The sequence below is a fragment of the Amphiura filiformis genome, chromosome 16, assembly GCF_039555335.1.
Source record: "Amphiura filiformis chromosome 16, Afil_fr2py, whole genome shotgun sequence".
Lineage (NCBI taxonomy): Eukaryota > Metazoa > Echinodermata > Ophiuroidea > Amphilepidida > Amphiuridae > Amphiura > Amphiura filiformis.
The window spans coordinates 28,347,634-28,367,910 of NC_092643.1; the positions used below are offsets into that span (position 1 = coordinate 28,347,634).

General features: G+C 35.4%; 1 protein-coding gene across 7 annotated transcripts in view; it reads left to right on the forward strand.

Moving 5' to 3' along the window:
* The window catches only part of LOC140135836 (neuropilin and tolloid-like protein 2), a 268,948-nt gene that overhangs the window by 101,997 nt on the left and 146,674 nt on the right, over positions 1 to 20,277 (forward strand). The window contains exon 1 of one of the 7 annotated variants that reach the window (XM_072157471.1): positions 18,615 to 18,865. The exons of 5 other annotated variants lie outside the window; for them this stretch is intronic. The gene's annotated coding sequence lies outside the window, so the exon portion shown is untranslated. Of the gene's footprint in view, positions 1 to 18,614; positions 18,866 to 20,277 lie in introns of those variants that run through there. One more of the 7 variants, XM_072157473.1, reaches the window with a different exon arrangement.

Consider the following 20,277-nt stretch of genomic DNA (forward strand, 5'->3'; position numbering starts at 1 on the left):
GCTTGTTAGATCGACTTTACTTGCAGTTGCTCACGTTGCTTACAACACAAGATAGGAAGGAAGTAGCTGAAAATTCAGAATGGCGTAGGGTCAAAGGGGCAGTGGAAGATTGAAGTAGTAATTTGGAACAAAAATGGCCTGTGAGGCCCCCCCATCAGATCCTGCGCCCACAATCGAATGACTCACGCTATGCAAGAAGAAGATGAAGATGATGACTTGGTTATGATGAATAGGAAAAATAGACGTTATTTTAGACTCTACCAAAAGATACCGATCTCATAATTGGGATCACTACGTTCAAAACCTCTTGCACCTTCTCGTATCTTTACGCGTAAGTGCAACCAACCCCTGGAGACATTTTTAGCTGACGCGCCCTGCTTCACATATTCCACTTCTCTGTTCTACCCAGACACAATATAAGACACATGACTTGTACAAATACAGAATGACAAGAAGATGTAATAACACATTCCTCACATTTTTCACCGAATCATCGTCGCTTGTTTAACATGTTAAAACCCTTTCACAAAAAAGCTCTTATCCTGTGCAATGGCGTTCTTACTCAAACGGAAATTCATCCGAAACATTTAATTGACACTGCTCTAATTGACACTATATTCTCACTTTACTATCCACACCATGTGTCAAACGGCCCGCCCTGATTCAGGTGACAGTTTCTTTTTACAACTCCTAATGATGAGGCATGTGCCCCGGAGGTCAACATTTACTAAGACTCAACTTTAAAAGATTCCTTTTATTGTCGATTTTCATATCGTAAAGATAGTAATACATTACAGTTACAGTCTGTACAGGCATTCACATAGGTCTTCAGGGAGGGAAATTTGACTTGTTACGCAAATGCAATAAAACATTTCCCATGCCATTTTAAAGCATTTTTTTACCCGATGTCGCAACAGCCTAGGACTCATATTCGCGAATTAGCTTGAGATCATGGGTCCGAGTCCCATGGGCCAGGTTCACCGCTATTACCTTTCACAACCCAGATGTACAGGTGGGTACCGGTGTCGGGAAGGTAACAGACTCACTGTGTATCAGGTGTAGCGATCTCCACTGCAACATTATATGGAGGAGTCGTCCCCTTTAACTTTAAACATAATCATTAAAATAACTGATCTACATTTAACAATCACATTGGTGTCATTGGCTATGTATTGTGCTTACTGTTGTTGCTGTTTAATATGGGAGTGTTTACTGTTTAACTACAAGGGCACAAGGTTTTTTATCGGTCATAAAAAAATGCACATCTTTAGCCCGAATGACTTAAGCTAATCGTAGATCCATCATTTGCGCTCCTTTTAGCAGTTATATATATAAATGCGCTTTTATAAATGCGCACGTGACCAGATGGCCAGCGCCATATTTGCATTACATCACTGTCAATAACTGAAATGGCGACATTGCGGGAGTGGCTACAGTTGTGACCTTGTTTCGTGGCTAGCACTGGCAAGGAACATTGGCTGGAGGTTCGATGCTATAAATTTGCAAGGATAAATCATGGATATCGAAGGATCATGATTATTGCACAGCACCACCCCTCCCCCATGTACAAACATAACTAATTTTTATTAGAAAAACTAATTTATAATTTCTTTTTGTATTATTTATTTATTTATGTATTTATTTATTTATTTATTTATTTATTTATTTATTTATTTATTTATTTATTTATTTATTTATTTATTTATTTATTTATTTATTATTACTTATGTACTTTATACTTATAATTTTATAAATATTATTCGTTCCACTTTCGGCTAGGCAAAACCCACCCCTCCCCCTTTTAAACTCATAAATTGATTGGTTTTTTGCTAAGTTTCCCCTTCCGTGTAAAGTAAAACTTTATAAGCCGTTTGAACCATACTGAACAAAATTGACGTATACAATTACAATATATAATACCATGACAATAATGTGGCATTTACCATACTAGCTGAATTAACAATGGATCACATACGTGATTGTACGTCAAATTGTCATATAACGTATGAGTTTGATGTATAGTATCCGAGTCTTCCTCAACATCTTCCAGCCGGGATGATCAGATCATGTACAGTCATCTACGTGTTTATACTCTAAATTATACGTCAAATGGTGACAAAGGGTGTACAGATTACCAATTTAGCATGGGGGATACAAAAAGGTGCTTAAAAAACACATTTTGAATTTGTTTTTTGTCCATTTGCGAGCGAATGAGTAAGTTAGAGTTGAGGAGGTCGGACGGGGACATCTAGCCTATTAGTTCGAGAGGGTCATTATTCCGAAAAGGGCAGAAAACGTCAATTTACGTTATAATTAGAGTTAAAATTAGGGTCAGGGTTATGTTCATTGGCGGCACTACGGGGGGGGGGGATACTTATCTTGACTCCCAAATAAATAAATCCATGACCCCGAAGAAAATGACAGCCCCTAAGTTCCCTACGTGCAAAAATTATCAAATAACATCATCGGCAGCTACTCAGTTCTGACCTTAATGCCAGTAAGAATCACATTTCGTCATCAATATGGCCAATTGCCACGCCCATTTAGCACGGAAATAATGAAATATAAGTTTTTAAATCAGTTATATCTAGCTTTTCCGTCATTAAGTTTTTTTTCCGTGTTGGAAAATCCAAATAAAGAGTTTATGTTTCGGGTGAAATTAGTTTGCCCTTTGCAATCAATGCCACTATTTTGCAAAAACAATTTTCCTTGTAACCTGTCATTTTCGCCTATACTTTTGCGTGTGGAATTTGTGTACATCCGGGTACCTTACATCGTTGAACACGTTATGGCGACTTGTAGATGTCACGTGCGCATTTATAAAAGCGCATTTATATATACACCCGAAGTCCACTGTTTAGTGATAACATTTTTATCCCAGCACCTTACCCGGGGTAGGAATGCCCATCAAAAAATGACCATGTAGGGGGTAGGTGAAGCCCACCAGAGGTTTCTACAGTAAAATTTTAGATTAAAAATTTGGTTTGGTGACAGGAAAAACTCTCGAACACTCGATTTCCTGAGTTATTTATAGATAATGCGAGAGATAAGAAATTTGATTTCATATCCATTTCAGTGACAAAATAATTATAAAATATTCATGCTTGAAATTGATCAGTGAGTGAACTAGCTGCCTTACCAATTACTAAACATGGCTTGAGATTTGCACTTCAACTCTTCGACACATGAAATTGACGACAGACGTTGTACAGGTGATGGTTGTTAATTATGCTATGTTAGGAGTTGCATAAGTAGGACAATTGGAAACAAGTGAAAACTTTTGTCTGGAAATTCGACCCAAATCTAAGCGGAAGCGAGATGGACATAGAATTCTGCTAGCATGCATTAACTTATTACCTTATCAGTTAATCTATTGTAATGATATATTTAATAATGCGATTATTAAAACGGCCTTTTAATTCGGATCTCTTGAAAGCATATACTATAGAAACATCGTGACAAACAAATGCAAAGGAGACGACTCGTCCAGTCAAGTACCCTGCACGAGTCCTGATACCTGATAGCTTTGATGGTAACAAAATGAACAGAATTCGTAAGAGTCTCGTTACCCGATATTCTTGATGGCAACAAAACGCACTGAGTTCAATTTAAAATGCAATAACTGTACTACCCACGAAACGGTTCTTTGTAACTTATATTATGAGCTAAATGTTTGATCTCATTTTTATTCTAGTTTTCCATGAATTATCATAGTTTGAATTGCTCTTGAATATTAGTGGTGCTGAATTATAGCTGTTGCCGCTAGTGACGAGTCTACAATGCACAACGGTTCGCAAGCGACGAGTTATAAACTCAGAGGCTCCGGAAATTTTTAAATATTGGGGGCCCAATGGTGGCTGACTCAAGTTATTGGGTGCCCAATGGTACTTGCCCATATAAATAAATAAATAAATAATATTTATAAATATCCTGACATTTGTATTCTAGAATACCCATTATTCAGCGAGGTTATTCATAATGAACTGAACTTCTTGCTTCGAAATCACGACCTCTGTGACGAAATTTGAACATTCAATTGATCGGTAAAAGGTATGATAAAGGCTTTCGACAGCTACGCTTTATGACGTAAAGGGTAGACTCATATGTTACCTTTTAGCTGAATTTATACTAAATCACTGAGTGATTGCGACTGCATCGCTTTTGAAAAACGATGGGAAAAAAGCGATTTCAGACGACAATTGAAATATTCAAAATGCCACAAAATGCAATTTTAGAACATCCATTGCTGTCAATAATTATAGTTGTAAATTAATTCATCTCCGAAAGTTGATGATCGAGAAGGATTAATTATTTAGCAAAACAATAGATCCAGTTGGTAGGAAATGATTGGCTGATGCTTAAATTTACGCCCAAACGACTTAAGCTAATCGTAGATCCATCATTTGCGCTCATTTTAGTGATAACATTTTTACCCCAGAAACTTACCGCGAATTTTAGAAAGTTTTATTTATAGATAATGCGAGAGATAGGAAATTTGATTTCATATCCATTTCAATGACAAAATGTTTATAAGATATTCATGCATGAAATTGATCAGTGAGTGAACTAGCTGCCTTACCAATCACTAAACATGGCTTGAGATTTTCACTTCAACTCTTCGACGCATGAAATTGACGACAGACGTTGTACAGGTGATGGTTGTTAATTATGCTATGTTAGGAGTTGCATAAGTAGGACAATTGGAAACAAGTGAAAACTTTTGTCTGGAAATCCGACCCAAATCTAAGGGGAAGCGAGATAGACATAGAAATATGCTAGCATCCATTAACTTATTACCTTTTTCAGTTTCATCTTTTAATTTATTTCCATACACTCATAGATAGTGATAACTAATCAGAGCAAACGTTAGTAAATTACTAGCCGTGCATAAATATTGTATAATTGCACGGGAGGATGCATTTATATTTGCTAGCATTTTCCAACATTTTAGTGACAATTGTGTAATAAAATAACAAAAATCCCGGAATTTTTAGTCGTGTATGAAATAGGTTAATTAATGCGTATCACTTGTTGCTCGAGAAATTGTACAAAATAATGCACTTGTACTAAGATGTTGATGCGTCTAATGCACTCCCACCCCCCTTCGGGGCTCATGCATTAGACGCATCAACATCTCAGTACGCGTGCATTATTTTGTACAATTTCACTGCCAACAAGTGATACGCGTTTATTAACCTATAAGTAATGACATATTTAACAATGCGATTATCAAAACGACCTTTTAATTCGAATCTCTTAAAAGCATACACTATAGAAACATCGTGACTAACCAAAATGCAGAGAAGACGACTCGTCCAGTCAAGTACCATGCACGAGTCCTGATACCTGATAGCTTTGATGGTAACAAAATGTACAGAATTTGTAAGAGTCTCGTTACCCGATATTCTTGATGGAAACAAAACGCACTAAGTTCAATTTAAAATGCAATAACTGTACTACCCACGAAACGGTTCTTTGTAACTTATATTATTGGCTAAATATTTGGTCTTATTTTCATTCTAGTTTTCCATGAATTGCCAAAGTTGAAATTCCTATTAAATATCAATGGTGCTGAATTTATAGTTGTTACAGCTATTGACGACTTTAAAATCTGCTACACATATATGCATAACGGTTCGCAAGCGACGAGGTATAAACTCAGAGGCTCCGGAAGGATTTAAATATTGAGGGCGGAATGGTTCCTGGTTTAAGTTATTGGAGGCCCAATGGTACTTGCCCATAACCACCAAATTTAATGGGAGCGCCCCGGTTCAGGAGCCATTGAAACTCTGCACTTCTTAGAAATATCCTGACATTTGTATTCTAGAATACCCATTATCCAGCGGGGTTATTCATAATGTACTTAACGTCTTGCATCGAAATCACGACCTCTGTGACGAAATTTGAACATTCAATTGATCGGTAAAAGGTATGTGATAAAAGCTTCCGACTTGTAAACTTTATGACGTAAAGGGTAGACTCATATTTTACCTTTTAGCTGAATTTATACTAAATTTTGAAAAGCGATGGGCAATCGCCGAATTTTGCGATGCATCGCTCGTCGCTTTTGCATTTTTTCTAATCACGGCGATAACGATTGCAGACGACAATTAAAATAATCAAAATGCAACAAAATACATCAATTTCTGTCAACAATTATTTAAATTAATTCCATCTGCAAAAGTTGATGATCGCGAAAGATTAATTATTTAGTAAAATAATAAGAGTCAGTTGGTAGGAAATGTTTGGCTGATGCTATCACTTGACAAGCAACATCGCTCGGGAGTTGAAATTACTTCAACTCTTAAAAGCGACGATTTGCCGCAGCGATCGGTATCGATTGATTGGCTCGATGCTCTGAAAACAAAGTTAACAAGAGCGTGCATGTGAATCGCTTTTCGGCAAAAGCGATCGAGTATAAATTCAGCTTAGAAGTGATGATCTGATCAGATCAGATGAGACAGACAGAAGTATTTCAAACATTGTGAGGCTGAATAAGACTGAAAATCTTCAACTGCAATAACTAGGTCAAGAGACTATCACCAAAACAGTTTTAACGACTTTAATCATGTCACGGACACTACAACCATGTTCATGACGTCACGTTACCTAATATTGAAGTTGTAGATTTTCAGTCTTTTTCAGTCTCAAAATCTTTGGAATACTTTTGTCTTCTTTGCCTGTTGGGTTGGGTTCTTCTTGTTGCCACTTCTATGTACCTTTCTCATGTCAACATTTCCTCGATTGCTTACCCAAGCCAATTAAAACATTTGGCTCCAATACCGAAGCCTTCCGGGTATTCTCTCTACCAAAAAGCCTTATCCTCTCTGCGTTAGACTTGTACCTTGGGTATGTTATTACCAATAAGCACCCCTTCACCCTTTGACTAGGCATAGTATAACTGTTTTATGGGAAGAATCTTGACATTAATACGAAATGTAGAATCATAGGAGCCAATTCAGTGGTAACTCATTTCTTTAAAGAAACCCTTTATTTTGAGGATGTTGCAATACTTATGACCACCGTACTTGAAACTGCAGGATTTGGAGCTTGCATTTCGCTGTTTCAACGGATTTCATTTGGCCACAGATGGAATTCATCCTATTGAGATAGGTAGTTCACCTCTGATATGAGAGACACGGTCAGACTCATGAAATTGTCCTCAGGAATGAAACGAACCTGTTCAATATTTATGTTGTTCATCATGATAGTGTTCTTCAAATAACTCTATGTCAAAACTAGACAGATACTGACATTAAGTGTTGTGACGTGGGTGTCTACATCATATAGTAGTAACAGAGTGACACAATAGTTAAAGTATACTGCAAAAGGTCCTAGCTTAACTTCCAGTGGACAAAAGAATAATACTTTGTGTCAAATAACTTCATCCTTCTTGGGTATATTTCAATAATCCTGACATGATTTCTGTTTCGAAATACCAAAGACTCAGGATGACGAATGATATTATCAAGATATTATTAGAAAACATTTCCCTGTGTTACCCAAATTGAAGAATTTTTTCTCACTGGGTGTTGTTTGTTACCCAAACATGTGACCCAACATGTGACCACCCAAACATGTGACCTTACTAAACTTAGACTTTCTAACATGTCACTATCTCCATTAATACGGATTCAATAATTAAATACTAAGCTTGTAAATAAGCTTTAATTTTCAGAATCTACTATCTTATAGTTCGCAGATAAAAATAAGAAATATTTTTTTCTAACCCAGACATTATCCTATACATCAGCTCGTTTTCGGCGGGCCTTATAACATCGCGGATTAATATCTATATATTTTATTTCGAAACTTGTCTTGTGACATCTTGCCAGAAGCATCACAAATTATTCATTCAAGTCCGATACGTTGTCTATTTTCTTTAACAAGCACAATAGAGACCAGATAGGTCAACTATGACACTTTTAATGTGGGTCTACTTTTCGGCGTAGTGATAAAAGCCTAACAAATCCCGCCGATTACGAGCTTATCAAACTATAGATCATTCTGTTTGAACAATGACCCTTGACGTCAGTATTGTAATATTGTAGCGGCAATTATTCAACGAGTATATCATTCCATAGTCAGGTTTTGAAACGAAACATTACGATAACATTTTAAGGTGTTAGGTAACGGTTAGAAAAACAGAAAAAGATGTAAGCCTCTAATGGCAAAAGTCACATTTATTTTATAACACGTTCTTTGTCTCTGGCTTAGGTCATATTTTTATCCTGTGCATTTTGCGTGATATCTGTGTTGCTTTTGATGAGAATGATCATATATTTGGTTGGTTGTCATTTTAGTTTAAAGAAACGCTGTACACAAGTGTTTTTAATTACTATCTGTTGTTTCAATTCTACTCATTGTGACTCGATTAAGTCTTTACCGTCTCATAACGTCCTTGAATTAAACATATCAATTAAAACAACTGACTTACATTTTGTAATTAACAGTTGTAATTGATCGGTAGGTACATCTACATGTACAGTGAGGATCACAGGTTGTTTTAATTTAGTACGTCCTGATTTATGTATCGTGACAGCTGCTTAATCTTATGCATGCCACTTATGGATGCGAGTCTTGGGCTATGACCAAGAATGATAGGAGAAGAGTAGATGCTGTTGAGATGTGGTGTTACAGGATGTTTCTACAAGTGACATGGACAGACTTGAGAACAAATTCCTGGCCCCTCGACAAGATTGGTACAAGTCGAACCATCAGAAGCGGCATAATGGAGAGAACGCTGAAGTACTTTGGCCATATTGTCAGGAAACATGGAGGTGTAGAAAAACAGATTTAGCAAGGGCCTATGGAAGGCAGACGAGGAAGAGGACGTCCACCAACATCTTTGACTAATGACGTGAAGCTGGTTTCTAACAAGGAAAAACAAACAAAAACAAAACAAACAAAACAGGATATTTAAATCCGTGACAAAAAACAACGAGGAAACAAAACCCCTACATTTACTTAATATGATCCATCTTACTGTTTGCTTCTGGTGCAACAGAACTTGATCTGACACTACACTTCAGACACAAGCGATTAGCGATTTATCAGTGACCAATAAACTTATTATATTAAAACGCACGAACACGGTGATTGGCTAAAAATAAGTCGCTTATCGTTAGCCATTATACTATACATTTAGCTTAACCGTCTGCTTTTCATTATTAAGAGCAGACGACATGATGAGCAAATCGTTACAAATTTTAATCACAAGTTTTGACTTTCCTTTTCAAATCTATTTGAAATTTTACACCATTAACATATTTTCTTATGGATATAAGACTTGTCAACTTCTAGAAAGATTTTTTCAACCAAACATTTGATTGCACTGTTACCAGACACAGGGAAATATTTACTGACTTTACAGGGAGGTATTGGATTGCCGCGCGCAAAAGACTAATGTCGTGAAAAAATACCTGTGTCTGGTCTGTTAAATTGGAAACATTAGATCAGAAAATGAGGAGCTGTCGGGGATTTGTTTTAAAGTCAGTGACCTAACACAGTATTTGCCACCGACAGATCAGACATGTTAAACATGCATTTATACACTACGTCCATACTCAATTCACGCCTTAAGTTTCTATCAATTATAGTGAGGTTTTGTAAATTATGTTCTAGCCCCAGGGTGACAGTATCGAAGCTATGTGGGGCCTGGTGTTAGGTTTTTAGTTTTCAAAGTCAACTTGTACGCATACTTTTAGTAACAAAATCATTTTAATGATATTAGCGCATACCTGATTTCCTTATAGGCTCTTAGTTTATTAGACACTTTAACTAATGCAAAATTAATAACAAAATAATATTTTCTCAAGGTCATACTAAGTATTATTTATAAATGTAGTCGGTAACATCAATCTAACAAGCCTTAAGCAAGTGTTTATTGTTTAAACAAAATGTCTTTAACCATGAAAAACCTGTTTTCTGTCGGAGCTGATGTAGGTATAGAAAACATGCATATTTATATATTATAATGTCACTGATTATCACATCAGATTGTGTACTCAGTGAACATCTCAACAAAAAAAGTAACTAACCCCCCTTAAATAATGGCCATTATTAAAACACGGGCGATTGTGATACAAATCAGTCAAATGCGTTGGAAGCAGAATTTATTTCTGCACATTTTGAGCAATTGACTTAATATTGCCGTCACAGCGTACATTTAAATCAATGTAACCCAAGATTTGAAAGTTGCAGTAAATTATCTTGATTTGTACTCAATATAATGGAAGAAAATCTGTGTAATGATATCTGAGTCTTTTTGTATTGTTGTAAGCAAGTGGTAAGTGCAACTTTCAAATCTGGACCTCACTACATTAAATTGATCGGTGTTTTATTGTTTTCTAGGCTATCGTATCAAATGAGGTTTCAAAATGTGCAGGAATACATTCTGCTTCCAACGCATTTCACAGATTTGTAATACAATAGCCCGTTTTTGAATAATGGCCATTATTTAAGGGGGGTAGTTTTTTTTTAGATGTTTAATTATCTTAATATCAGACGTTTAATTATGCAAAGACCACCAAAGGCACACCCCCTATGGAAGACATGACCTTAGGGGATAAAGATTTCAAATGGCGTCACCCATTCAGATATCCTCATTTGAAATTCACACACCCTGTGTGGGAGATTAAGATAATTTCTTCCATAGGGGTGTATGAATTTTAACTGGAATAGCCCAACATCTCATCATAAGGGTTGAACATTTGATCCTTGATAATGCATTGGGATAGCATTATTTGATTACTTTAAAGCATGAAATCTAAAAAAAGTTGTACACTGTCGTACTTTAAACCCATGGTACATCATACATTTATCTGACCACCGCCGCGGCGCGCCGGTAGCATGACTGTTCTTGAACTCTACAAAACCTTACCACGGTATAAGCCAACGGTTGTCAAAGAAATTAAGAAATTAAAGTTTGCGTAGTGTTGCAGTACTTGGTAGGTCGACTTTACTTTGTAGATTGTGCTAGAGAAGCCAACAATTGCACACGTTGCTCAGAGAAAAAATAAGAAATTTGCAAGTAGCTGAAAATTTAGAACTGACAACAGTGGTGTAGCGTCAAACGAGCACTGGGTGATGCCCCACGTAATCAAATCATTTTAAAAATGGTCCCCCCTCCTATATCAAATGACTCGCGCTGCACCACTGATTGGATTGATACAATTTCTTTGTTTTTGTTGCTAACGCAGAAGAAGGAGCAGGAGGAAGAGAAAAAAAACGAGTAGAAACACTTTGCTGTACAGTATCCAATACTTGTGAAATAAACTTTCGGAAGCCATATTATAACATTTGCTGAGAAAGACGTCCTCAATATTTTTCAAAATTCTTTTTTTACACGTTATATTGTACTTTATTAAACCAATATACCCTGCAAAAATCAAGACTCTAGGTGCTGTAGTTTTGTCAAAATTTTAGATTTTGTATAAGACGCTGGAACCGTCGTTTTATTATTACGATGGAATTATTAGTCGAAAGCATACACGATGTTCATAACACACAGTACGTACACGGCGTGCGGGACGATGATCTACACAACAAAGGATCGTATCATAACATGACCGAAGGAGTGATACGTATTGGCGGCATCGGTGCTGGTAGTAAATTCCAATTTTCTTTGCTTTGCCTTAGTTGTTCGGCTCAAAAATAAAAGGGGATATATCTGACAGTAAAAGCTAACATTTTATGGCAAAGAAATGCTAATCTATTTTGTTTGAAAATGTTATAATATGGCTTTAAGGGATCCAAAATGAGCGTTTATTGCGTTTCGACAGTATTTTTTGTGGGACATGAGAGCACCTCAGACCTATCGAATTGCATTCTGAATACGAAGCATGTCTTTTTGATATCAAATAATTTTCATTTTTAAAATCACAATATAATACAAATTTTATGACAAATTATAAAATTTGATATTTTTCAAATTTTGATATATAACAGTCCTCGAAGTAAATTATATACATCTAATGATATATTCTTAAAGTGTATGTAGTAGGGAGGAAATGCCGACGGTCAATTGAAAATATTAACCTTTCATATTGAAGATATAAATTTTTACCCACAAAAGACCTAATTTTTTTTGGTGTTTTGGGAAAAAATCCATATCTTCAATACGAAAGGTCAAAATTTTCAATTGATCGTCGGCTTTATCCCACCTACATACACTTTAAGTATAAATCATCAGATTTATAAAGTTCACTTCAAGTACTGTTAAATATCAAAATATAAATTTTAATGATTTGCCATATAATGAGTATTAAATTGCGAATTTCAAAAAATCAAAATTATTTGATATCAGAATGACATTATTCGTATTCAGAATGCAATTCGATATGTCTGATGTGCTCTAATGTCCCAAAATAAATACTGTCCAAACGTTCATACCCCAGCCCTTAACAAAAGAGTCGGAAATATTGATTTTGAGATATAGCCAAACAATAGCAGTATTTCCGTTTGTTTCCTATTGTTTTGGAAACTTTTTAACTGCTCACATCTTTTGAACTGGTTGTCCAAATTTTCTGCAAAATGTAGCTTTGCAAATTAATTCTGTTTACAATCCTATAAGAAACTGGAAAATAAATATATTCGACTTCAGACTGATTTTGCTTGATCACACCACATTTGCACACAATGCTCAAAACAAAATAGAGTAAGGTGAAATTAGCTTATTTTGAAGAAAAGAAGAGGAGATTAAAACGAAACTTAATGATGAAAGAAAAAAATGATTATAATGAATAGAAAAAATACATTATTTATACACTTCAATAAGATAACAACCTCGTAATTGGGTCACTACGTTCAAAATCCCTTGCACCTTTTGCTATCTTTACGCGTAAGTGCAATGAAATGCTTGAGACAATTTTTACTTAACTTGCCCTGCTTTCACATATTTGCTTCTCTAGATACAAAGGATGGAAATTTCACGTAAGTTGCTCACGACATGCCCAGCCACGACTACCTGAGCACATAATAAGACACATGACTTGTACAAATACAGAATGACAAGAAGATGTAACAACACACTGCATTCTTAACAATTTGTTCACCAAATCGTTGTTGCACGTTTTTCATATTAAAAAATCTTTCACAAACAAGCTCTTAAAATGACGTTTTCAGTCTAACAGAAACTCATTAGAAGTATTTAATTAACATTACATTCAAATCCACGCGTGTGTCTCTTTAAGATTCGTTTTTGAAGCAGCACTTCAGTGACAAGAAACAGTTGCAAATGAAAGCACCAGATATTCTATTCTACATTGACTCTCTACGTCATGCGTCAAACGGCGCGAAGACAACCCGCCATGTTTCAGGTGACAGTTCCTCTTTACAACTCCTAATGATGCTGGACGTGCCCCGGAGGTCGGCATTTTCTAAGACTCAACTTTAACAAATAAGATTCCTTTTATTGTCGATTTTCATCTCGTAAAGATTGTATTACCTTACAGTCTGTACAGGCATTCACACAGGTCTTCAGGTAGGGGAATTAAACTTGTTACGCAAATGCAATACAAAATTTCCCATGCCATTTTGAAGGGTTTTTTTTTTTATTAAAACACCCGTTGGCATTTGATCTGTTTCTTTATGTAAGTAATGAAGAACGAAATGTCAAATATACTTTGAATTTTAGTGCACAGGATACAGTGTCATTATTGAATTTCTTATATAAAATACAAGAATTGAATTTGAAAAAGTTAATATTTTGTTCTTCTCTGTAAATCTATCATATGTGATGCGATCAAGTAAAATCAGTCGAAAGTCGGAAATATTTATTTTTAGATACAGCCAAACAATGCAAGTATTTCCTTTTGTTTCCTATTGGGTTGGAAACTATATTTAACTGCTTACATCTTTTGAACTGGTTGTCCAAATTCAAGTGGATTTTCTGCAAAATATAGCTTTGCAAAAGCTGTTTACAATCTGATAAGAAACTGACAATTGAATATGTCCGACTTCAGACTGATTTTGCTCAATGACACCAAACATGTGAATATATTATTACACTACTCAAAAAATTTAAAGGATCAGATTCATTTTTTAGTTTTTTGTTTCTTTTCAAAAATAGGATTAACGTTGTAAAATCAGATGAATATTGTATCATTCAGTAATGTTTATGCAGCAAAACACTTGTATTACCGAGTGCTTAAGTTCCATTGCACTAAAAACACTTTAAAGTTGGCACCATAAAAACAGGCAAGAAAGAATGAAAAGCAAGATTGTCAGATTCTGAGCCTATAAATATTTTGAGTGGTGTATTTTTCTTGTGCATTTTAACCTTATTTGCGATGTGATCAAGCAAAATCATGCAGTCTGAAGTCGGACATATTCAATTTTCAGTTTCTTACAGGATTATAAATAGTATTTGCAAAGCTACATTGTACAGAAACCCCCATTGAATTTGGACAAACAGTTCAAAAGATGTGAGCAGTTAAAGAGTTTCCAAAACAATAGGAAACGAAAGGAAATACTTCTATTGTTTGGCTAAATTTCAAAATCAATATTTCCGACTGATTTTGCTTGATCACATCACATTTGAGTATTATTAAAATCTTTCAAGTTTATTGCGAGATGAAGTGGTTTTATGTGAAGCATGCAATAACGATACACGTCACATGCAACAAAAGCTTTCAAAGTCGTATTTCTGACATCTGAATAGCATACTCTATACCATAATTACCCTTTTTCCTCCCTTATGGTCAACCTTTCGTCCATTGACCCATTATAGCTAACATATATTGGCAGACATATGCAACACTAATGACTCGCACGTTTAAATCGTAAGTAAATAACACACGGAGCACTTAAGAATGGTAACGTGTCGGAATTCTCATTTCATTAATTGATCTACTTCGTAGCTGCGTTTTTCAAACTTGAGTTACTGATTGAACGTATTCTTGAAATTCTCTTCACAATCTTAAAGATTTCTGTTAGGGCTTTTCGTTGACTATACTTTACCTTTTACGTGGTTTTTCGTGGTTAAAAAGAGAACTACTTACCTACCTCCGCTATCTTATATATTACTATATACTTCTTTGTAACACATGGACGTAACTGACAATTCACAATCTTTTGTCATCTTTTGAAAATGATAATACGCTGGCGAAGTTACGTAATAAATCGGATTAACTACTATAGCGATACGTTGAAACAATTTTGAATATTATCGCGCAGCACTACAAGCAGGTTGCAATCATCCCCTGTGTATGTCTGCAATCATAGATTGAATACAATACCGGTCTTTTCAAAGATACTAATCTTACAGGTGCAAGTGATCAGCATGATATTGTTCAATGCAGAGGTGCCACGTGAACGTACCAGTGCAGCGCGGTATATTAAAAAAAACAATTGCTTGAACCTATTGCTATGGTAGTTAATCTGATTATTACATAACTTCGCCAGCGTATTGTGTCGATATTTATCTTGAAATTCAAGAGAAGCCATTGCGATATATACCATAAATATTAAATTTTTCAATCGATTAGTTTGACACTTATGTGATATGGCACCCAGTATACGTTTCAAATGCACTGAAATGGAATAAAGATATGGTTCTTCAGAGGACAGAATGGAAGAAAGCAAATAATTTATACAGGATGCTAAAATCACGGTCTTCCTTGCTCAAATATGGTTCTTCAGAGGTCAGAATGGAAGAAAGCAAATAATTTATACAGGATGCTAAAATCACGGTCTTCCTTGCTCAAATATGGTTCTTCAGAGGTCAGAATGGAAGAAAGCAAATAATTTATACAGGATGCTAAAATCACGGTCTTCCTTGCTCAAATATTATTTGTACATTTACACAGATATATTAAGCGATCGATCGATCATGACTTTTGTATTTGTACTAATCGCGAGCAATAGATGCCAAGGTTGTTACACTGGTGCTTGCAAACTTGACACAACTGTATTAAACACGACACCGTTCATTAAAGTGACATATGTTGTTGATAGTGTTAATACATATTTGTTTTTAATTTATTCACTAGATGGTAAACAATATAGATTGATTTGCAACGTAATAGATCTGGCTGATGGTAGGCGGTGATTGGTTAAGAGGCAGTCTCCCTTATTATGTACCCAAATCAGGGGGGTTGTGATACAAAAAAATAGAAATTTCTCTAAAAAATAATTTTGGTACATATTAACAGTTTTGGGATTTCGATGGCGCACGTAGTTAACAGAGGTCAACACTCATGCCTGTATTATGTCAACTGAAAATATGAGCGTGATTTTTTGAAAATGGACAGCGCCAATCGTTCAATGGGCTTTTACTGCATTAAATCCCAAATTCTAGCTGAAATTTCAGCCTCTCTGAGTGAGGCATATTTACATTGCAAAAACTGAACTTTGGAGGTGCGTAACATCATGCGCCAACATGATCCCATCTATTTTTGATGATTGAAGTACCAAATGAGTTACATTACAAATTGCAAGTAAAAAAAGTTGGGATCTTGCATAATTCAATAGAGGTCAAAGTTCATATTTTGTGCCGAATTGGCATTATTTTGCCTATATGCGCCAAAAGTGAAACTTGACCGGCATCATAACGGTGCGCCATCAAGATCCCAATCTACAAGTTTGATGATTGATCAATGGCTTATGTATAACTGATAACAAGTAAAAAAAAAGTGGGATCATGTGGGCGCACTAATTCAAGAGAGGTCAAAGTTCATACTTTGTGCCGAATTTTTTTTTCAATGGGGATCACCAGACATGTCTCATAGAAACTTGTGTGAGTGCATTTCAGATGATGCTGATTCCATCATGGTAGTTGGTGAGAGTAAAAAAAAATTTGTCAAAATACTTAATCATATTTTGCAAAATTTGAGTGAAAGGTTGCTGAATTCGGCAACTTTAGGCTAAAAATCGGTTAATTTTGTATGAAGTATGAACTTTGATCTCTATTGAATTAGTGCGCCAACATGATCCCACTTTTTTTTTACTTGTTATCAGTTATACATAAGCCACTTTATCCAATCATCAAAAAAGTAAGATGGGATCTTGTTGGCGCACTTTTTATTGCGGGTCAAAGTTCTACTTTGTGCTGCACATAGGCAAAGTAATGCCAATTCGGCACAAAGTATGAACTTTGACCTCTATTGAATTAGTGCGCCCACATGATCCCATCTTTTTTTTACTTGTTATCAGTTATACATAAGCCCCTTTATCCAACCATCCAAAAAGTAAGATGGGATCTTGTTGGCGCACATTTTATTGCGGGTCAAAGTTCAACTTTTGTGCTGCACATAGGCAAATATGCCTCACTTTGGCACAAAGCTTGACCTTTGACCTCTTTTACATTAGTGCGCCCACTTGATCCCAAGTAGCTGTTACTTTTTTTTTTGACTACCAGTTGCCAAAGAAGCTAGATGATGAAAAATAAAATTGGGATCTTGTTGGCGCATCTTTTTGTGATGCAGTAAAAAGCCCACATTGTGCTACGCGTCATTATGAGGGGAAAATAGGGCAATTATTGACCTCCACAATGAGGCTAAGTCCATTTTCAAAAAATCAGAAAAATATGAAGATCAAGAGATCCCAAGCTATTTTTTTCAGTACTTGCAGAGAATTACCTCTTCTTTGGTGAAATGCTATTCGGAGAGTCGGGTGACGTTGGCGCGCAATAATACAGGCATGTAAAAATGTGCGAAAATGGGAATTTTTGACCTTTGACCTCTGTTAACTATGTGCGCCATCGAAATCCCAAAAACTTTTTGCTGAAAAATGAAACTTACCATTGAGGTCTTTAATCTCAAACTTGTTCGGACTTGGGATCTTGATGGCGCAGACCGTTATGATGCTTTGAAGTTTGCACGAGGGCGCTTTTCATCAAAAAGTTGGATTTGTTGATTTTGTGCGTTATCAAGATCCCAACCTTTTTCTTGGTTTTTGTAATGTAACCATATGGTACTTCAAAAAAATGCAAAATGCAGGTTGGGATAATGATGGCGCATGATGTTACGCACCTCCTAAGATTACCATTTGCAAGTAAGGCTCAGAGAGGCTGAAATTTCAAGAATTTTTTTAAGCTGAACGAGGGCACTGTGCACGCTCATATTTTGCATGAGTGTTATTGGTGTTAATATGTACCAAAATTATTTTTTAGAGAAAATTCAATTTTTTTTTGTATCACAGATGGGTACATAATAAGGGAGACTGGCTCTTAAAGCAGTTCACGTCGATTCACGTGATGAGCGACATCGCTTGAGCATTATGTTTTTGTCTTTCAACCGGAAAAGCTGCTTCGAGTTTGCACAATGAAGTTCGTAAAGAATATAGGCGGCAACTGGCTTTTATTAAAGCGAACGATTATAAACCAGGCGTCAGTCCTAACAAGTTGTCTCATATTATCATTTAAAATAAAAACGCAAAATAAATCATCCTCTTCCTGAAAATAATCAAATATTACAAAATATATTAGTTCTCAATAATTCAACGCGTATTACACACCCTATCCACCTCGCACTTGCACCTAAACACCCGTGAGATTTAAGGGTTGGCTGCTTGAGTTTGTCCATTGTATTGATTTTACGTGGCATTGCATGAACGCGGTAAATCACATTACTACCTAATGATGCCTTTATAAAAGACAATCGCCCCCTCCGTAACCTCTGTTAACACCTGCATTGTATAATGGTATGGTCGATAGTTTGACAGTGTGGACGACACGAAACGGATAATACTCTCATGTCTGTGTCGGTATGTGTGGAGTTTTATCAAGAGACCGTCCGTCCGAATTGCTTGCATTTGATTCCATAACTGCAGAAATATGATCTTTGATATGATACTTTGATATTGAGCATCAACAACATGTTGCCGACTGAAGTGCTATGATTTTATGCAATAACCCGTTATAACGGTGAGTCTAAAATATCTTATTACATTTTGATAAAATATTGATTAGTTAATATGATAAATTATTTATCTAGAATTGCTCAATAATTTAATAATAGTATGTTATTCATTTGAGCATGTCATTTATAATTTATGAAAATCACGGCTCAAATTTAATTAACTCACGATCATAAAGTACTCTTTTAATTATCATAAATGATCACAATCTTATCTAACAAAATCTAAAATGAGCAATTAATATCCTGTTTCAACACGCCTCTTCGTTCAGCAACACGAATTTTAACATTTTTCTACTTGCTCTTTTTAACGTGATGCTGCTGGGGTAATCATCATTTGTTAAGCTCTTTTGGTGTTTCTGTAATTTAAATATTTACAGAATATTGAATCATTAATCTTATACTTTTTACAAAGTCTCGCAGTAGCTCTCGACTTTTAAGCCAAATTTTCCGAAAAATATTCGAAAGTTCAACTCATAAAACAAAAACAAAAGAAAACCAACAACAAAAACACAAAACCAAAAACGAACAGGAAGTGCAAAATTTAAATTCCTTTGGGCTTTAAAAAAAGCACATTGTTATAAAACAAAGCACATTGTTATTTTACACAATAATATTCTAAATTTTGAAGCATTGATGAAAAAAATCAGTTTAGACATTGAATAACTGGTGCAGCAACTACTTAAGGTTGTGCAAATCATCTTGTACGACACACTTGAAAAAATCCCAGTTATCAATATTTCATTCATTCTCTGTCAGTTTTACCTGAGGCAATAATATCACGAAGAGGAGTTCCTAAAAATGACAGTTGCAAGTGTTAATTTTGATTAACTGTCTTGTTTTATCACATGTGCAACAGGGTGATTTTGGATAGTTAAGTTATATTATGTAGCTATTTTTGAAGTTGTTTATAAATTGAGTAGGTGCTTAACACTAAGTGTCAGAGCATATGCTATTTTTATGGTGTTTAAATTTCCACAAACGGTATCAACGTCATTTAGGGATAAACTTGACCGATTTCACAAGAGAGGATTAAATATGTTGTTTTTTCTATATTTTAAATAAACCACTATCATTGCACATGTATAAACAAAGAATATAAAACAACCTGTCGCATTTTAAACAAAACTTCAGATTTACCACCCGGACCTCCCCCTGAAACCCCCCACCCAGAAAGATTGGCACATAATGAACAAATTACAAGAAGATGTAACAATCATTGCAATGCACTTTTTTAAAGTCTGTTTGTGATATCTACTCATTCATGTTTATTAATTTCCATAAAATCATATTCCAAATCATAAGCCACAACTTTGAGTCTTGTAGAATTTGAAGTAATATGTCATTAATATCAAACGAAAAGTGGTAAATAAAATATACAATGAGAAATTTACTTTCCACGCTTTTTGTGTAAACTGAA